The sequence below is a fragment of the Alexandromys fortis genome, unplaced genomic scaffold (genome assembly GCF_014885135.2).
Source record: "Alexandromys fortis isolate MF-2015 unplaced genomic scaffold, M_Fortis_MF-2015_v1.1 scaffold_318, whole genome shotgun sequence".
NCBI classification, from domain to species: domain Eukaryota; kingdom Metazoa; phylum Chordata; class Mammalia; order Rodentia; family Cricetidae; genus Alexandromys; species Alexandromys fortis.
The window spans coordinates 182,304-199,480 of NW_026068194.1; the positions used below are offsets into that span (position 1 = coordinate 182,304).

A 17,177-nucleotide genomic window follows, 5' to 3' on the forward strand; every position below is an offset into this window, starting at 1 on the left:
GGCTACCTTAGTGACTGACAGTTGGAAAGTGGAGCTGGCTTGAATCTACAAGAGTGGGCTGCAGAAGCAGAGAACTGGAGGAGCTTCCCGAGCCCCATGGAGCCTGGGAGACTGGGAATCCCAGACATCAGTCCTGTAGCTATTCTTACCTCTGGACTTGGGCTTTGCTTTCATTTGACTATGACTGTGCCCTGGTTCTTCCCTCTTGAAATATTGTAGGAACTGAATATTTTAAAGAAACTGAACTTTTAATGTTTGACTTTTTTTTAATGTGCACTGGTTATTTTGCCTGTGTGCATGTCTGTGTGAGGGTGTTGGATCCTCTGGTACTGGAGTTACAAACAGTTGTGAGCTGCCATGTGGGTGCTGGAATTGAACCTGGAACCTTTACGAGAGCAGCCAGGGCTCTTAAGCGCTGAGTCATCTCTACAGCCCTTAGTGTTTGAAGGTTTAAAGACTGTGGGACTTTAAAAAAATAAGAGTGTGCTTTGTATTGTGGTATTGATATTAATGTAAGATCTTGTGAATTAGCAAGAAAGTACAGGTTATGGTTTAACTACGGTGTACTGGTGCATCAAGTTGGCAAGTAGTCAAATGTTCTGATTAGAGGGTTTTTTTTGGGGGGGGGTTCAACTGACACAATTGAAATTCATCTGGGAAAAGGAACCTTAACTGATAAAGTACATCCATAGGATTTCCTGTAGGTAAATTTATAGGGAATTTTCTTGATAATTGAAGTGGGAAAGCCCAGCATATTGTAAGCACTGCCACGCAGGGGCTGGTTGTCCTGGGTGGGATCAAAAATGAGGCAGAGCAAAGAGTGAGGAGCAAGCCGGGAAATATCGTTCCTTCATGCTCTCTGCTTCAGTCCTGCCTCCTGTTCCTGCTCTGCTTGAGTTCCTTCCTTGACTTTCCTCCATGGTGGACTGTGAGAAGGGTGTGTAGAACAAATAAGCCCTTTCTTCTCCAAGTTGCTTTTGGTGGTGGTGTCTGTATTACAGTCATAGAATGTAGCTAGGATTCTTCAGAATCTGTCCTCTGAAATGTGATACCATAGATGGAGATAGAATTTAGACAGGTTTATATTTGAGATACAGACTGAGGAATTCATTGGCTCATATTCAGAACCACAGTACTGTAAGAGATCACACAGGAAGACAATATAGATAGAATAAAAAGGACAAGAGAAAACTAGAGGTTCTCTAATATTTAGAGCTTAGCAGAAAAGCCGACTGAAGAGCAGCCAGCAAGGTAAAAGTCAAAACACAAGAGTATTTCTATGCTGGGCAGTGGTGGTGCAAGCCTTTAGTCCCAGCACCTGAAGGCAGAGGCAGAGGAGTCTGTGAGTTTAAGGTCAGCCTGGACTATAGTGCAAGTTCCAGGACAGCCACGGATACAAAGACAAACACTGTCTGGGAAAAAACAAAATCCAAAAAGAAGGAAAGAAAGAACAAAAGAAAGAAAGAAAGAAAGAAAGAAAGAAAGAAAGAAAGAAAGAAAGAAAGAAAGAAAAAGAAAGAAAGAAAGAAGGAGAAACGAGTATTTCTATATGAAAACCATTAGGAAAAGAACCACATCACTATACTAAATGTTTCAGAATGACAAAGACATTTAAGGACTGAAAAATGATAGTTTGATTTAGAAATAGGGACATCACTGTAGATCTACAAAATGACCACTTCAGTAGCGTCACAAGGAAGAAAAGCATGCTGAATTATATTTGAAAGTAAATAGAAACTCTCAGAGAGTATTAAGTTTTCACAGGAAATATTATGATGGAAACCTTAAGAATTTTAGACTGGAAGCTTCTAAAGGGAAAGAAAACTCATCTAACTCTGAGCAGCTGGTAAATTCTTTCACTTGTGGATGTGCAGTAAATGTTTCTTGAGCTGAACTAAATTACATGCAGCTCCTACTCCCTCTCGTAGGGAACAGCATGTCAATCAGAGTGGAGGAACAACCACAGCATGGTGGCATGGCATGTTCTCTGCCCCATGTTAAATGTACCTTCAAAACGAGTGCGTATCCATGAAGCCAAAGTCCCTCTGAAAAATGCTCTTGGATATCTAAGGATCATTGGGGGCTTTCAGATGTCCACCTTGTGGCCATTTATTATTTATTAAGGATTAAAAACTAAAATGCCTTCCCAAGCAAAAGTGATCGCATAAGTAAGTGTGTGGAATGTTCTAGTAGGGACTATGGTGAGCTCATAAGATCAAATGATATCTGAAGAGGCCAGGCACTGATTATTTCCAACCAATTAATGGCCAATTGGAAAGTGTGTATAAACATGGAAAATTAAGTTTTATATAGAAATCTAGATTTTATACAGAAATCTATTTTTTTAACAATGGGTCAGCCTTTTTAAAAATTTTTATTTTATTTGCATTGGTGTTTTACCATGGGTATCAGGTCCCTGGAACTGGAGTTACAGACAGTTATAAACTGCCATGTGGGTGCTGGGAATTGAACCCAGGTCCTCTAGAAGAGCAGTTGGTGCTCTTAACCCCTGAGCCATCTCTTCAGCCCAGAAATTTAATTTTTATACAGAGATTAACTTTTACATAGTATTTTCCAATGCTGGTAGTCTTTTCGATTTGACACATAAAAATGTATGTTTGTGAACATAGTTGCACATATATACTGTAAGCTAAATAAAATATATCTGTTGACATTTAACCTATGAATTGTGGGTTTGTGAGCTCCATTTTAGAGCACTTTTAACTCTTGCTACCAGACTGCCGGGAGTTTCTCCACCATCCTTACTAACATGCCTGCTCTGATTTTCCCAAGGCATACAATGTTGGAGCCAGGCAGTAATGGCACACACCTTTAATCCCAGCACTTGTGAGCAGAGGCAGGTGAATCTCTGAGCCTGGTCTACAGAGCGAGTTCCAGGACAGCCGGTGCTACACAGAGAAACTCTGTCTTGAAAAATGAAAACTAGAACCCCCCCCCAAAAAAAAACCCAAAGCAAGCAAGCAAAAACAATGCTGGCTGTTTTATTTATTTATTTTTTTTGATGTCAAGAACTATCAGAGGTTCCTATTTTTCTACAATAGCTACTTCTTAGCTAAGGTCTCTATCTTAGCCACTTTAGGGTATATGTAGAGAAGCTTGATAACATTATTTCCTCCATATTTCTGTGTTACATGGATAGGCAATGATATTGCAGAATATGGAGATTTTCTTTCTAACTTTCTCTCTCTCTCTCTCTCTCTCTCTCTCTCTCTCTCTCTCTCTCTCTCTCTCTTTCTCCCTTCCTTCCTTCCTTCCTTTCTCTCATTCATTCATTCATTTTTTTTTTCGAGACAGGGTCTCTCCGTGTAACAGTCCTGGCTCTCTTAGAACTAACTCTTGTAGACCAGGCTGGCCTTGAACTCACAGAGACCGGCCTGCCTCTGCCTTCTGAGTTATGGGATTAAAGGCGTGTGCCACCATTGCCAGACTGAGGATTTTCTTTCCAAGTCCACTCTTTTCTGAATGAAAGGATGAAATAAAAGGAGGACAATTACTCCTAAAATAGGAAGAAGATTTTTAGTGTATATATAAGGGAGAAAGCAGAGAGACGAAAGGGTACATGCTGAACGTGCCTGGCAGACTAAACGGGAGCTTGAGACAAAGAGAGGAAGAAGGAGAGCAAGAGAGGAGCAACCTACCCAAAAGCTAGTAATCAGGCTAGGGAAAGGGAAGTGAAGACCAGCCCCTGGGAGATCTAGGATTGAGGGTGGGGTGAGAAGTTCTGGGAGGAGCTATAGGTACTGAGGGGGATTCTGTGAGAGCTGGGAGGAGCCACAGGTATTGAGACTGCTGTGAGAGCTGGGAGGAGCCACAGCTGACAGAACTGGTCCCAGTTGACTTTGCTATGTTAATATATGTCTCATTTAGCCGTTTGTCCTGGGTTTCCGAGATGTAATGCTTTCCACTGTAGCACAGCTGTCTTCTGCATCAATCAAGGCATATTTTTGTTTGTTTGCTGCACGACTAAATAAGATACATTCCGTTCAACACGCCAAAGCGCTGTACTGCAGAATGTTTGAATATAAACAAGACTCAGACCAAACTCATAAGGAAGCTTGTGCTGTCTAGTAAAACAGCATCTAAATATCTGTAGTCTAAAACAAATTGGAAAGTATTGGAAGATCAGAAAAATCAGGACCTGGTTTAGTTTGGGGCTAGGAAATTGGCAAGAGAGAGAACTTCATTTTTCATTCATTCATTCATTCATTCATTCATTCACTCACTCATACCTCTATGATGAATTTATTAAACGCCCTTATTTCGCCAGTTAGATCACAAGTTTCTAAGAGCAAACTACGATCTAATTCAGAGCATCCATTACCAGAAGTCTGGAAACTGGGCCTGGTAACACCTGTAAGCAAAACAATACTGAGTTTAGAACCTATGATGGGTAAGCAGCTGAGAATGTCTTGATAATGGCTAAAGACAGCTCTTTTAAAAAGGATTCTTATTCTCGTAAGACTTTCGTAATAGCTTTCTGTCCTTCTGCTGGTGAAGGAAGGTGGGGGTTTTTGATGACCTTGCATCAAGGTCAGAGGTTATAAAATTACTCTTACGATCCTTGCATTTACATACCTAATGCCCTTCATTTGCCTTGCCTACATCTCTGACCAGTTAACTCCAGCAAATCAGCTTGCCTGTTTTTCTAATATCATGGTACACTACAGATTTCCTTAAGAACTATATGGGAGCCCTCTGACTGACATTTAAATTCCAGCTTTACCATTTCTTTGGGATGGAGTTTTGGACAAGTATACCTCCCAAGGCTTCTGTTTTCTCATCTGAAAATGAGGATAATAATAATAATAGCCAACTCATTGTGATGTTGTATAGTTAAATGAGGTAATATACACTAGTGGGTGTGAACGAATATAATCTCACTATAAAGCAGAGAAGATTCTATTAATTTAGATGGTCTTAAGTCTCCAAAAAACTATGCTCCCTGGAACTATTAAGAACCCAAAGTGAGAAATCAGCTACCAACTGCAAATCCTAAAGACAACCCAAAATCACACTGCTAGTAGACCATAGCTTCTACCAGTTAACCTCAATGTTAGCCCAAGGGTAAAGTATCTAGGCAGATATTTTAAGAGATAATAAAGGCAAGTTGTTTATAAAAGGCATCTATGTCTATGATACCGTCTTTTTTTGGCATGTTTAATAATAGGTACTAGTCTGGGCGGTGGTGGCACATGACTTCAATCCCAGCTCTCGGGAGGCAGAGGCAGGTGGATCTCTGAGTTCGAGGCCAGCCTGGTCTACAGAGTGAGGTCCAGGGCAGGAGGGAGGGCTACACTGAGACCCTGTCTTGAAAAACAGTAACAGTAAAACAAAACCAAAACCAAATAATAATAAAATAAAAATAGGCATTACTCAATATAGACAAAAACAAATAATTGAATAAAATAAAAATAGATATTACCCAATATATCTCTGAAAATACTGCCCATAATATTTTTTTAAATTTGTTTTTTCTATTTTATGTTCACTGGTGTTTTGCTTCCATGTACATCTGTGTGAGGGTGTCAAAAGCCCTGGAACTGGAGTCACAGATAATTGTGAGCTGCCATGGAGAGCTCCACTAGGAATTGAACCTGGGACCTCTGGAAGGGCAGACAGTGCTCTCAACTGCTGAGCCATCTCTCCAGCCCCAATATTTTCAAACATATATTTATTGGCTTCCCACTATACAGCAGCCAATACTCATATATATATATTTTAAAAATAGATATATATATATATTTATTTTTAGATATATAATTTTATAAAATACAAGTATATATATTTGGTTTTTATTTTTTTCAAACATTTTTTTTTTTGAGACAGGGTTTCTCCGTGGCTGTTCTGGAAATCATTTTGTAGAAAAGGCTGGCCTTGAACTCACAGAGATCCATCTGCTTCTGCTTCCAGAGTGCTGGGATTAAAGCTGTGTACCATTGCTGCGGCCTGGCACTCTTCGTTTGTTTGTTTGAGACAGGATTTTCCTGTGTAGCTTTGGCACCTGTCCTTGTACTCGCTCTGTAGACCAGGCTGGTCTCGAACTCACAGAGATCTGCCTGCCTCTGCCTCCCGAGTGCTGGGATTAAATGTGTGCGTCACCACTGCCAGGTTCCTGGCCATATTTTACAGATGGAGACAAAAGGATGTTCTGAACAATTGAAAGTCACCCAGGAGGGGGAAATGGTCAAAGTTGGCTCTAAGATTTTCTTTTTGTTTTTTTTTGGTATTGAAACCAGGTGTTATCAAGAACTAAAAAGGACACTAGCAACAAACATATTTTTTTTTTTTAAGTTTTTCAAGACAGAGTCCTGGCACTAGCTCTGTAGACCAGGTCGGCCTCAAACTTACAAAGATCCCCCTGTCTCTGCCTCCCGAGTGCTGGGATTGGCATCTGCCACCACTGCCTCTCAATAAATATAATTTCTGATGGGTCACTGTAGAGCTCCACTTTCCGCCCATGGGATAAGTCCTATGCGATGCTCTTCTGACTTCTGAGTTGCCTGTTTTGTGGAGTGGGGTGGTGGTACTGGAAGGCTTTTTATGGTTTGGTAAAGGTATCACACAGATTTCTGGGTATCACTACAGCTTCTTTTTCCATTCTAGTCAGAAATTTGGAGTCACATGGATGAAAGGTGATGACAGTATTCCCGCCCCCCCCCCCCCAGCCCCTGCACCAGGCATAACTTGGAGAAGCCCCAAAGGCCAGGAGAGCTATTAAGCCCCTTCAGTCTAGAAAGTGCACAAGAGTGGGCGGTGCCAAGGAGGGCGTAACAGGAACTTTCTGGAGTTCTGGCTGGCTAAGGAAGAGCTTTTACCAGAAGCAAAGTTAAGTGACCCGGCCTGGTGTGGTGGGGCTGAGCCTGGCTTGGCCGGAAGGAGTTTGGGTGGGGTAGAGTGGGCCAGCTTCTGGACAGAGGTGAGGAGGGGAGGCTTCCACTAGGAGCTAACCCCAGCTTCATAAACCCAACAAAAAGGTCTGGGGCATTGTTAAAAAGGCCCCAGGATTCTGTCCGCCCATCTAAGAGGGAGGAAAACCCCAGTTGTGTGATGCAGCTTTAAAGGGGCTGGTGATTGACAGAATGTGTAGCAGTGGATGGGGTGGAGCCGCTGGGTGGGGTCTGGGACAGGCAGCTGGGAGAAACCAAAAGGGAGAAACAAGCAAACCATTGCCCTAGATATCGCTAAGGCTGGGCAAGGGACGCTCCTGCGAATGAGGGGAAAGGAGGGTTTTCCATCTTACCACCACTCACACCACTGGCTAACTCCCTCACACCCTTCTGTCTCGTCTTAAGATCAGTACTACGGAGTGTGCCGGCATCTCCCTAAGTCTCCCTGGGCTTGGCTCGCGGGGCGAGGCGGCGAGGACCCGCGCGCGCTCTGGCCCTGGAAGGGGCTGGCAAGAGAGGATGCCTTCGGAGGCGCGGAACCCCAAAGTAAGTCCCTTTCATTTTGCGCGGCCAGCACCTCGCCTTCGGCCGCCCTCGCAGGGTTTCGGCGGGGCGGGGACGTGGCCGCATTTCTTCGGGTGGCTCACTCCAGGAGGAAAGAAGGGTGGGGCAGGGTGGAGTAGGGTGGAGGAGACGGGTGGAGGGTGGTGCTCTCGCGCCCAGAGAGGCCACGCGGCCAGCCCGTGCGCACTGAAGCGTGTTGTGTGTTTACAGCCTGGGTTTCCACTCCTGGTGTTACAGCTTCCCTGCCACCCTTCTAGCATTCTTTCTTTTTGTCACACTCCAGCATCCCTATCAGGTTGCTTGAAACCTCAAGCTGCGAGCTGGGAGGGCTCCATCTTGCCTGGCTTCTTAAAGGGGCAGTGCACAATTTTACCTAGGGGACGTCTCTACTTGGACTGGAAATTCAGTTTCAAGAAGAATATCTGTGTCTTACCTTGTTTTAACACTACCTGTTTATTGGAAGGAATTTATGTGCAGAGAGCGGCACCTCCCTCCCCCAGCTTCCCTTTCAAACTTGGTTGTAATATCCAGTGGAATTTTAGGAGGTGCAGCGTGGGCATTGATGCCAATATGCACATTAGTTAACCACAGAGTCAATTGGCTCTGCAGTTTTAGCTGAAGGGAAACATTTCCATTTCTTAAGAGATAACACTGCAGTTTAGATGACTTGAACAAATTAATTCATTCTACAAATATATATTTAATGCCAACTTTATTGCCTGTGGCTGATTATGCTGCTGGACGATGTGTATAAAATCTCAAGGCCCTGCAGAATGCTGTCAGTGACTCCTTTATTAGCTGATTGCTGGCCAAGACCTCCTCCCAGGATATGGAGAGGAATGTTGAATTTGATTCCAACATTTGCCAAGCATCTCTGACATACACACTCCTAGTTCATATGTATTTTCTTCCTATCGATGCTGGGAATCCATATACTCAAACCAAAGGAACTGGGAGCACAGGCCAGGTAACAGGATAGCTAATCAAAATGGCTTGCAAAGTGGGTGTGTTGGCACATGCCTGTCCTGTCTGCACACGGCAGGCAGAGGCAGGTGGATCTCTATGAGGTCAGGGTCAGTCTGGCCTACATAGTAAGATCCAGGCCCCCAGAGCTACAGAATGAGACACGGTCTTAACAAAACCAAAAAACAAAACAAGCTTTGGAAGAGAACAAGGCAGATCTTGTATGCTCGATCATTTTCATGTTGGTGTCTTATCCACTACCTTGTGTTGGGAAGGAGGGCCTCACTACCTCCCTCCCATTAGCTAAAAAGAGTTGGTATAACAAAAATTCAGGAGAAATGGCTTTTATGGACCAGGGATATCTTTTCCATGTGTTTCTCTTTTGTTTCTGCTTAGCGAGGATGAGAGTGGCAGGGTTGAGGATGGAACTTACTGATGTCTCCACACACAGGCCACCAGTTAGCTGTCTCTAGTTTAAATGCACAGAATCGCTTTCTTCTGTAATACGCTGGCTTTCATTGTGTCTCTAGGACCAGTTCGCATCAAGAAAAGGTGTCTGTTCTAGGTTCCCCAGCAGCATTTTAAAGCGAATAGCAATCCTCTATCCTGTGTCTCCTCACCTCTATCCTGCGTCTCGTCTTTACATCTTCTAAATTTCAAACAGTCTTATTCCAAACAGCCCATATGATTGAGTTGGCTGGATTCAGATTAAAAAAAAAAAGACAAAAAAAAAAAAAAAAAACAAACCCACGACTCAACATTTTTCCTGTGGCCTCCTGAAAACAAAGGAAAACACCTTCAAAAGAACCACTCCTGGTTGGTTTTGACAGCGGGAGTGTGGTCTTGTCATTGAGTCAAAAGCCACTTGTGCATTCCATACCTCCCCTTGAATGGAGGGAGGGGAAGGAACTGCGTGTTGATTCCGCAGCCACTATTCCGCCTTTGGTATTTATGTCATTTATTAGGGGCTGTTGTATTTCTGTTTTAACATTTGCTTGTCCCTTGTTTCACATTTGTTGGATTTTCTTTGTGGGGAATTTCTAGTTGTATATTTGGGAACTAGCTTAGCTGTCATATTGTTGCTGAAATATGCTTAATGCCTTTGTAGGACAATGGAAACTTTATGAACCTACTAAGAAGTACTCAAGGACAGCAGTAGAAATTTTCTCCAAGGGTTTTAAGTGGCTCTTGCCTTATTTGGCATCGTTCTGCTTCCTTGAATTTGCATCTGTGACAAGGAAAAGGGGCTTCATGAGAGATAACTGTAAAAAAAAAAAACAAATAAAAACAAAAACAAAAGAGAGTATCTCTCTCTTTGTCTCTGTCCACCTTCTGTCTCTTTCTCCCCCTTCCCCTCCCTCTGCCTCTGCTTCGCCTCCCTCTGCTTTTGTAATTCCGTAGCACTTGTTCCAACCCTCAAATTGCCTTTTGGAATGCCTAGACTTTCCTATACTAGAAAAGTTTGGACAGCTTTGCTTAAATCCTGTTTTGGTTCTTATTCAGGCCACAAAAGTAGAAAGCTGCAAAAGAGAAAAATTTCAACACAAAATTGTATTGTATCATGATAGTCATTTATTCATTTCGTTATTTCACGTATTATTTCAATTTTTAATGAATTCATTCATTAACTCATTTACCATTGTGGAGATGCTCTTGGAAGACAGCAAAGATATGTGTTGGGTAAAGATCTAAATTAGTAGGAATAAAGTATGGCATGCTGGGGGAGAGCTACTTAATCCAGAATAGTCACGGGAAGCCTCTTTGATACAATACAGAACAGTATATCTCCTGAAATCAGGGAGGTAGCTATGAGGACATTTGAGAAGGGTGTTTTATGTGGTGTGTTCCAGGACTAGCAGGAAGCCCATTATTGCTAGCCATGATAGCAAATACCTGGTATCCCCGCACTTCTGAAGCTGAAGGACAGCCTTTGCTAGCTTGAGGTACATAGCAAGGCTGTCTGAGAAAGAAAGGAAGAGAGGGAGAGAGAGGGGGCAAGCATCATTGGAGATAGGACATGAGGTCAGTGAGACAGAGGAAGGCAGATGCTGCAGAATAGGACATAAAGACATTGGCTTTTTTCTGAAGGAGTTAGGGTGCATTTTTTTCTGTTCTTGAATATTGTAATTATCTTTTTTGTTTTAAGTTGAAACAGAATTGTATCACTTCCCTCCTTCTAACCATTCCCACAAATTGATAGCACAGGGTGGTGGTGCTGATGCAAGCCTTTTATACCAGGCAGAGACAGGTGGATCTCTGTGAGTTTGAGGCCAGCCTGGTTCCAAAGCTATAGAGAAATCCTGTCTTGAAAAACCAGAGAGAGAGAGAGAGAGAGAGAGAGAGAGAGAGAGAGAGAGAGCGCTGAGCTGTTTATCTTGACAAAGTTGAGGTATATTGTGTGGCTGCAATGCTCATTGTAAAAATTCTTAGTAGAAGCCAGGTGGTGGTGGTGGTGGTGGTGGTGGCAAATGCCCTTAATCCCAGCACTTGGGAGGCAGAGACGTGTGGGTCTCTATGAGTTTGAGGCCAGCCTGGTCTACAGAGTTAGTTCCAGCACAGGCTCCAGAGCGACAGAGAAANAAAAAAAAAAAAAAAAAAAAAAAAAAAAAAAAAAAAAAAAAAAAAAAAAAAAAAAAACCTTAGTAGGAATTTTTTGTGAGTTGTTCTTACAAACTAGTACTTAATTTTCACAGTGGCCCTTATTAGCATAATTATCTGAGGATGATTTCAACGTGAAAATACAAACGGCTCCAGTGCATTTTAACAAAAATATCACCATACATTTATTAGCACTAGGGAAATTCTTAACTTTAATTACAAAAGTGTCACAGATTTTATAATGCTATTTATCATGGAAATGTGAAATATTTGCTTGGAAATCTTTTAAATGTTCAGTACTGCAAACATTATTTCTTTTTCTCTTTCTTTTCCTTCCTTCCTTCCTTCCTTCCTTCCTTTCTTTCTTTCTTTCTTTCTTTCTTTCTTTTTTTTGGCTTTTCTAGACAGGATTTCTTTGGGTACCAGTTCTGGGACTTGCTCTGTAGACCAGGCTGGCCTCGAACTCAGAGATCCTCCTGCCTCTGCCTCCCAAGTGCTGGGATCAAAGGCGTGTGCTACCACCACCGGGCCACATTAGTTCTTTTCAGTTAGTTGTTCAATGTGCTTCTCCTCAAGTCCTCTAAGAAGACGTTCCATGTTTAGATGTCTCACTAGCCTGGGGAACTCAGAAAGACAGAATGAGAAGAAAGGAGTTAAAGGAGAGAGAAAAAGAACCAGAGTTCATAGTGGAAACTCTAACGACAGTTTTCAGTGTCTCCATTTTACAGTTTGAAAATTCCATAGTTTTTAGGCCTTGAAAATCCCCCTTCTTATTACAGATCCTCTTTAGGAGTGAAGTAGGTGTGTATGTTGGATGTATGCATGGAGAACTACTTGTCCCCCCTCCCCCCATAATTCTCAGTTTGGCCACATAGTAGACTCAACTTCATGAAAATTTGGATATCTTTGCCTATCTGTATAGATTTGGATTAGGTACCTGGGGAGTAACCTGAAAGAAGTCTTCAGGTGATTTACACACACACACACACACACACACACACACACACACACACACACACATACACACACACACTCCCCAATCACCCAGAGATCAGAGATGTGCCAACCACTCTGAACAAAACCTTCCCATAAGCAGTGGGCATGGACAACTGTCATTTAAGCTGGACATGGTATATAGTCCATGCCTTTAATAGCTGCGGTTGAGGTAGAGGCAGGTGGAAGAGTCAGGTGGATCTCAGAGGTGGAGGTCAACCTGTTTTACAGAGAGAGTTCCAGGACAGCCAGGGCTGGGTAGAGAGAGACCATGTCTCAGAAAACAAAACAAAAGAAAACAAAACAAAACAAATAAACAAAGCATGTCAAATTTCAGACCGTGACTTAGATGATCTGGTTCAGAAACTCTTATGGGTGGGACCCAGTAATATGGATTTTAACAAGCCTCTAGGTGGCTCATTGCTTTAGAATTTGGAGGATCTCAAACATTTGTTCCAGGTCCAACACACCTGAAGATATAATCGACTTCATTCAGTAACTGAGGATTTCTGTGCTTGTAGGTGCTAGGCAGGAAAGATGCGCTTGCTCCCACCCCATGTCAGGGCTGCATTCCCACGCCATCACCCCACTGATTGTATTGCATGCATCATGTGCCCACCTCTTTTTTTTTATTTTTAGCTGAAACCTTTGTTTATTGTGCATTGCTTTATTTAATCTTCCCAGTAACTTCGTAAGACAGATACTCTTACCATCTCTATTTCACAGATGAAGAAACGGGCTCAGGAGAGTCGTTACTAAAGATCATACAGACGTTAGTGAAGGATAGATTGGAGTGATATTTTGTTTGTGTTTTAACAAATTAAGCTTGGCTGAAGATCAGAGGACACAGCTAAGCCACTAGAAGCCAGGCAGTGGTGGCTCACACCTTTCATCCCACGCCTTTAGTCCCAGCACTAGGGAGGTGGAGACAGGAAGGGCTCTGCCTGGGCATAGAGATGGCTGTAAGGCAGGGGGAGACTAGAGCTCAGTGTAGTGGGAGGATTCGGTCTGAAGGCTCAGTCTGGGGATAGGATCGCCCCTTCAGTCTGAGCATTGGTAGAGGTAAAAGGTCTCCCTAGCAGCGATTGCTTCTCCTATCTCTCTCGGCTTTCACCCACTAACACCTGACTCCAGGATTCTGTTAAGGACAATTGAAATTCTAGCTACCGTATATGTTCTCTGTTGTATCCTAGGAGATTTTGTTGTGTCAGCTGATGTCCTCCTGTCCTGACTTCCTCACTTTTTCTTCTTTTGTCCTCCCGCCTATCCTGCCATGCCTACACAGCATACCTTGCTCCAGACTCTCTCTTAAGCGCTTCCTTTAGATGCGTCCGTTCATACCCTGGTCACAACAGTCCCTTGAAGTAGGTGCTGTTGTTTTCCTGCTTTATAATTGGAGCACAGGAAAACCAAGCAATTTGCCCAAGCTTCCGGAGCTTGAAAGTGGCAGAGAGACATCTGGTGTGGCGTGTGCAAAGTGTGCACGCTGACCATTTCGTCATACTGCCTTATTGGCAGTAGTTTGAATGAGAAATGTGGCCAGTGGACTTGGGTCTTTAGACACTTGGTCCCCAGTTGGTAGCACTCTTTGGGGAGATTGTGGAACCTTTGGAAGAAGGAACCTTGTTAGAGGAAGTAAATCACTGGGAGCAGGCTTTGAGTGTTTCTAGTCTCACCCTTACTTCCTGTTCGCCCCCTCTGTTTAGTGCTGTGGTTCAAGATGTGAGTGAGCTTTGAACTTGCTACTCCCGCCGCCATGGCTGCCACTTGCTGCCATGCTTCCTCGCCATGATGGCCTCTTAGCCTTCTGGAGCCATAATCCTACACAAACCCATTCTTCCATAACTTGCTTTGGTCATGCTGTTTTGTCCCAAGCTTGGGACAGCTATGAATACACCTTTCTAGCCATACTTTCTTTCCGGGTCTCAAGCAATCTTTCCTCGATAGCATGCAAACTAGCACCCACTTTGTCTTCACTTTTGATTTAAATCCTTTCTGAAGCTGTGCTCACGGTAGTTACCACAGGCTCTCTCCTGCCTAGTGGTAAATCTTTAACCCTTCAAACTCTGGCCTTCAGGGTTGCAGGCCGTCCTTTCTTCAGAGCCTCCCTTGCCTGTCTGTTCTGTCAGTGTTATTTCTTAGATTTCCACTTCCCTCTTACTGCTCTCTGCACTCTCTTCTCTCGCTACTCTGGAATCTTTCAGTGTTTCTGCCGCTGCTTGTATGATGACATCTGTCTGCATGGCAAGTCTCCATTTTCAAACGGAATGTTTCTCCCGAGCCTAGACCACGCATCTGTTAACTGGACAGACATTCCAGCATCTCACATGTGGCGTGTCTAACACCCTTTATGTATTGTCAAACCTTCCATTTCCCTTTTTGTCTTCTGGGTAGCAGTGACCTAATGGACTCAGTTACCCTTTCTTTTCCTCCCTTTGCAATTACGCCAATCATGCTTTTTCATTGTCTCTAACCTGGCGTATTAAAACAGCTCTTTTGCTGTTGTTTTCCTTGCGTATCTGTGTTCCCTGTTGAGTTGTATGCTCCAAAATGTGTTGGGGCTCTAACTTTTTCAGTGCCTTAGAATGTGAGTGTATTTGAAGATTGTTGTTTTGTGTTTGGTTTCTGAGTCAGGGTTTCTCTGCATAACTGCTCTGGCTGTCCTGAAACTTGTTTTGTAGACTAGGCTGGCCTCGAATTCACAGAGATCCACCTGCCCCTGTGTCCCAGATTCTGCAATTAAAGGTGTGTACCACTGTCGTCACCACCTGGTGAGACCTTTTTTTTATGATTTTTGAGACAGGGTCTCCCTGTGTAACATCTCTGGCTGCCCTGGAATTTGCACTGTAGATCAGGTTGGCCTCGAACTCACAGAGATACATCTGCTTCTGTCTACTTGGAGGGGAGATTTTCTTTTTTTAAGAGAGGCAATAAAGTAAGAATGAGGTCAACTGTACTGATTTAATTACTGGAAACATAAGATGAGAAATTTAGACACAAAACTCACACATTGGTGCTAAGTGAAAAGCTAGACAGTGAAGACAGCTATCTGCAAGACAAGTGGGAGGTCTATACCTAATCCCTCCCTTGGAGCTCTTAGAAGAAACCTCCCCCTGCCGCTTTAGCTTCAGATTGCTGGTCCGGAGAACTGTAGGACAGTGTGTTTCTACTGTTGAATTAGTGTGTGATGCTTTCTTATGGTAGTCTCGATAAACTAATATCGAGTCCAGTCTGTTGTATAACTTAGCCCTTTTCTGAGATTTTAACCCTTTCTTGTCCAATGTTGAGAATCTTTCAGAGATGCCCTGTCATAGGATTAAATCCATGCCTCTTCATAAGACACTTCCATCGACAACCTGCTATGCAGATAGCAGATTTTTCCCCGCCATAGGACTCCTGTTAAACTTATTAATATTTCTTGGATATGCCATGTTTTCCCCCCACAAACTCTGTCTTTAGTCTGCTATTTCCTTTCTCTCCAGTGTCTTTCTTGGGCTAGGAGTGTACCTCTGTGGTGGAGTGCTAAGCCAGCGCGTTCCCGGTCCAGCACTGCAAACATTCCATTAGCGTTTTCTCCTTCAGCCCACCCTTGCATCTCACTTTTCTCTTTCCGGCAAGCTCCTAGGTGTATCATGAGCTCCAATTCAAATTCTATGAAGTCTAGCTGTTGTTAAAAGTATACGTAGGACTTGGGTAGTCAGGGTGATGGGAAAGGGATATTCCCATCAGGAAGAACACAACCATGGAAACAAAGGCAGAAATAGAATAAATATAATGTGGGGTGAAGGAGATTGAAGCGAAGGCAACCGCTGGAGAAGACAGAACACTCAGGCTATATAGCATCCACTCTTTCAGATCCTACATACAAGTGCACTCGTGTAGTAGTATTGATATGCCTGGCTTAGTTCACTTAGTATAGTGACCTTTAGCTTTTGCATGTTGTGGTGTATGGCAGCATTTCATTCTTTATAATGACTAGATAATTCCATTGTGGTGGAATTTCCATTTCTTTTTCTTTTGGTTTTTGGAGACAGGGTTTCTGTTTACAGCCCTGGCTATCCTCGAGCTCGCTCTGTAGACCAGGTTGGTCTTGAACTCACAGAGATCCGCCTGCCTCTGCCTCTGCCTCTGCCTCCTGAGAGCTGGGATTAAATGTGTGCACCACCACCACCTGACAATGCAATCTCATTCTTGTCTTTTACTTTCTCTTCTCATGCTTCTGGGTACCTGTCCAAAATTACTTGCTTGTTCCAATGTCTGGAAGTGTTTTTTCCTAATAGGTTCAGTTTTAGGTCTTACATTTAACTATTTAATCAGTTTTGAGTTGATTTCTATAACTGGTGATTGGGACTGCCTCTTAATTCCTCTGCGTGTAGATAATCAATTTTCCTAGCACCATTTATAGAAAGACTGTCATTTCTTCAGGTCATTCTCTTAGAATGTCTGCTAGAAATCAATTGTCTGCAACTGGAGGGACTTACTTGTCTCTATTTTGTTCCATTGGTATCTATCTGTTTCTATGCCATTTCTAACAGCTGGTCTTATTCATGCCTTTATGCAGACAATATAGCTTTATAGTATATTTTGAAGACAGGCAGATGATGCCTATGTTGTTCTTATTCTATAAGGTAGCTTTGAGTATTTAGGGCTTTTTGTTTATATATATTTTATGATTTTTTTCTAGCTAGGAGACGAATGTTATTGACATCATAACAGGGTGTGCATTGAATGTGTGCCTTGCTTTAGGTAGTGTGCATATATTAATGTTGTTTCTTCATTTTTTTGTTTTTTCAAGAGTTTCCTTGTGTGTAGCCCTGGTTATATTGCATCTTGGTTCTGTAGACCAGGATGGTCTCAGATCAAACTCAGAGATCTGCCTGACTTTGTCCTGAGTACTGGGATTAAAAAGGTGTATTCCACCTCCGCCTGGCAATTTTTGTTGTTGTTGTTTTTTTTTTTCCAGACAGATGAAAGATTTGAAAAGTGAGACAAGCCGGGCGATGGTGGCGCATGCCTTTAATCCCAGCACTCAGGAGGCAGAGGCAGAGGCAGAGGCAGGCGGATCTCTGTGAGTTGGAGACCAGCCTGGTCTACAGAGCTAGTTCCGGGACAGGCTCCAAAGCCACAGAGAAACCCTGTCTCGAAAAAAAA

The 17,177-nt window shown here is 43.0% G+C and overlaps 1 protein-coding gene across 3 annotated transcripts in view; it reads left to right on the top strand.

Annotated features, from left to right (window-relative positions):
* The first annotated feature begins 6,860 nt into the window (after positions 1-6,860).
* Klf8 (KLF transcription factor 8) overlaps positions 6,861-17,177 on the top strand; it is a 155,281-nt gene continuing 144,964 nt past the window's right edge. For 2 of the 3 annotated variants that reach the window (XM_050129673.1, XM_050129676.1), the window contains exon 1: positions 7,171-7,454. The gene's annotated coding sequence lies outside the window, so the exon portion shown is untranslated. Of the gene's footprint in view, positions 6,938-7,170; positions 7,455-17,177 lie in introns of those variants that run through there. The other variant, XM_050129674.1, reaches the window with a different exon arrangement.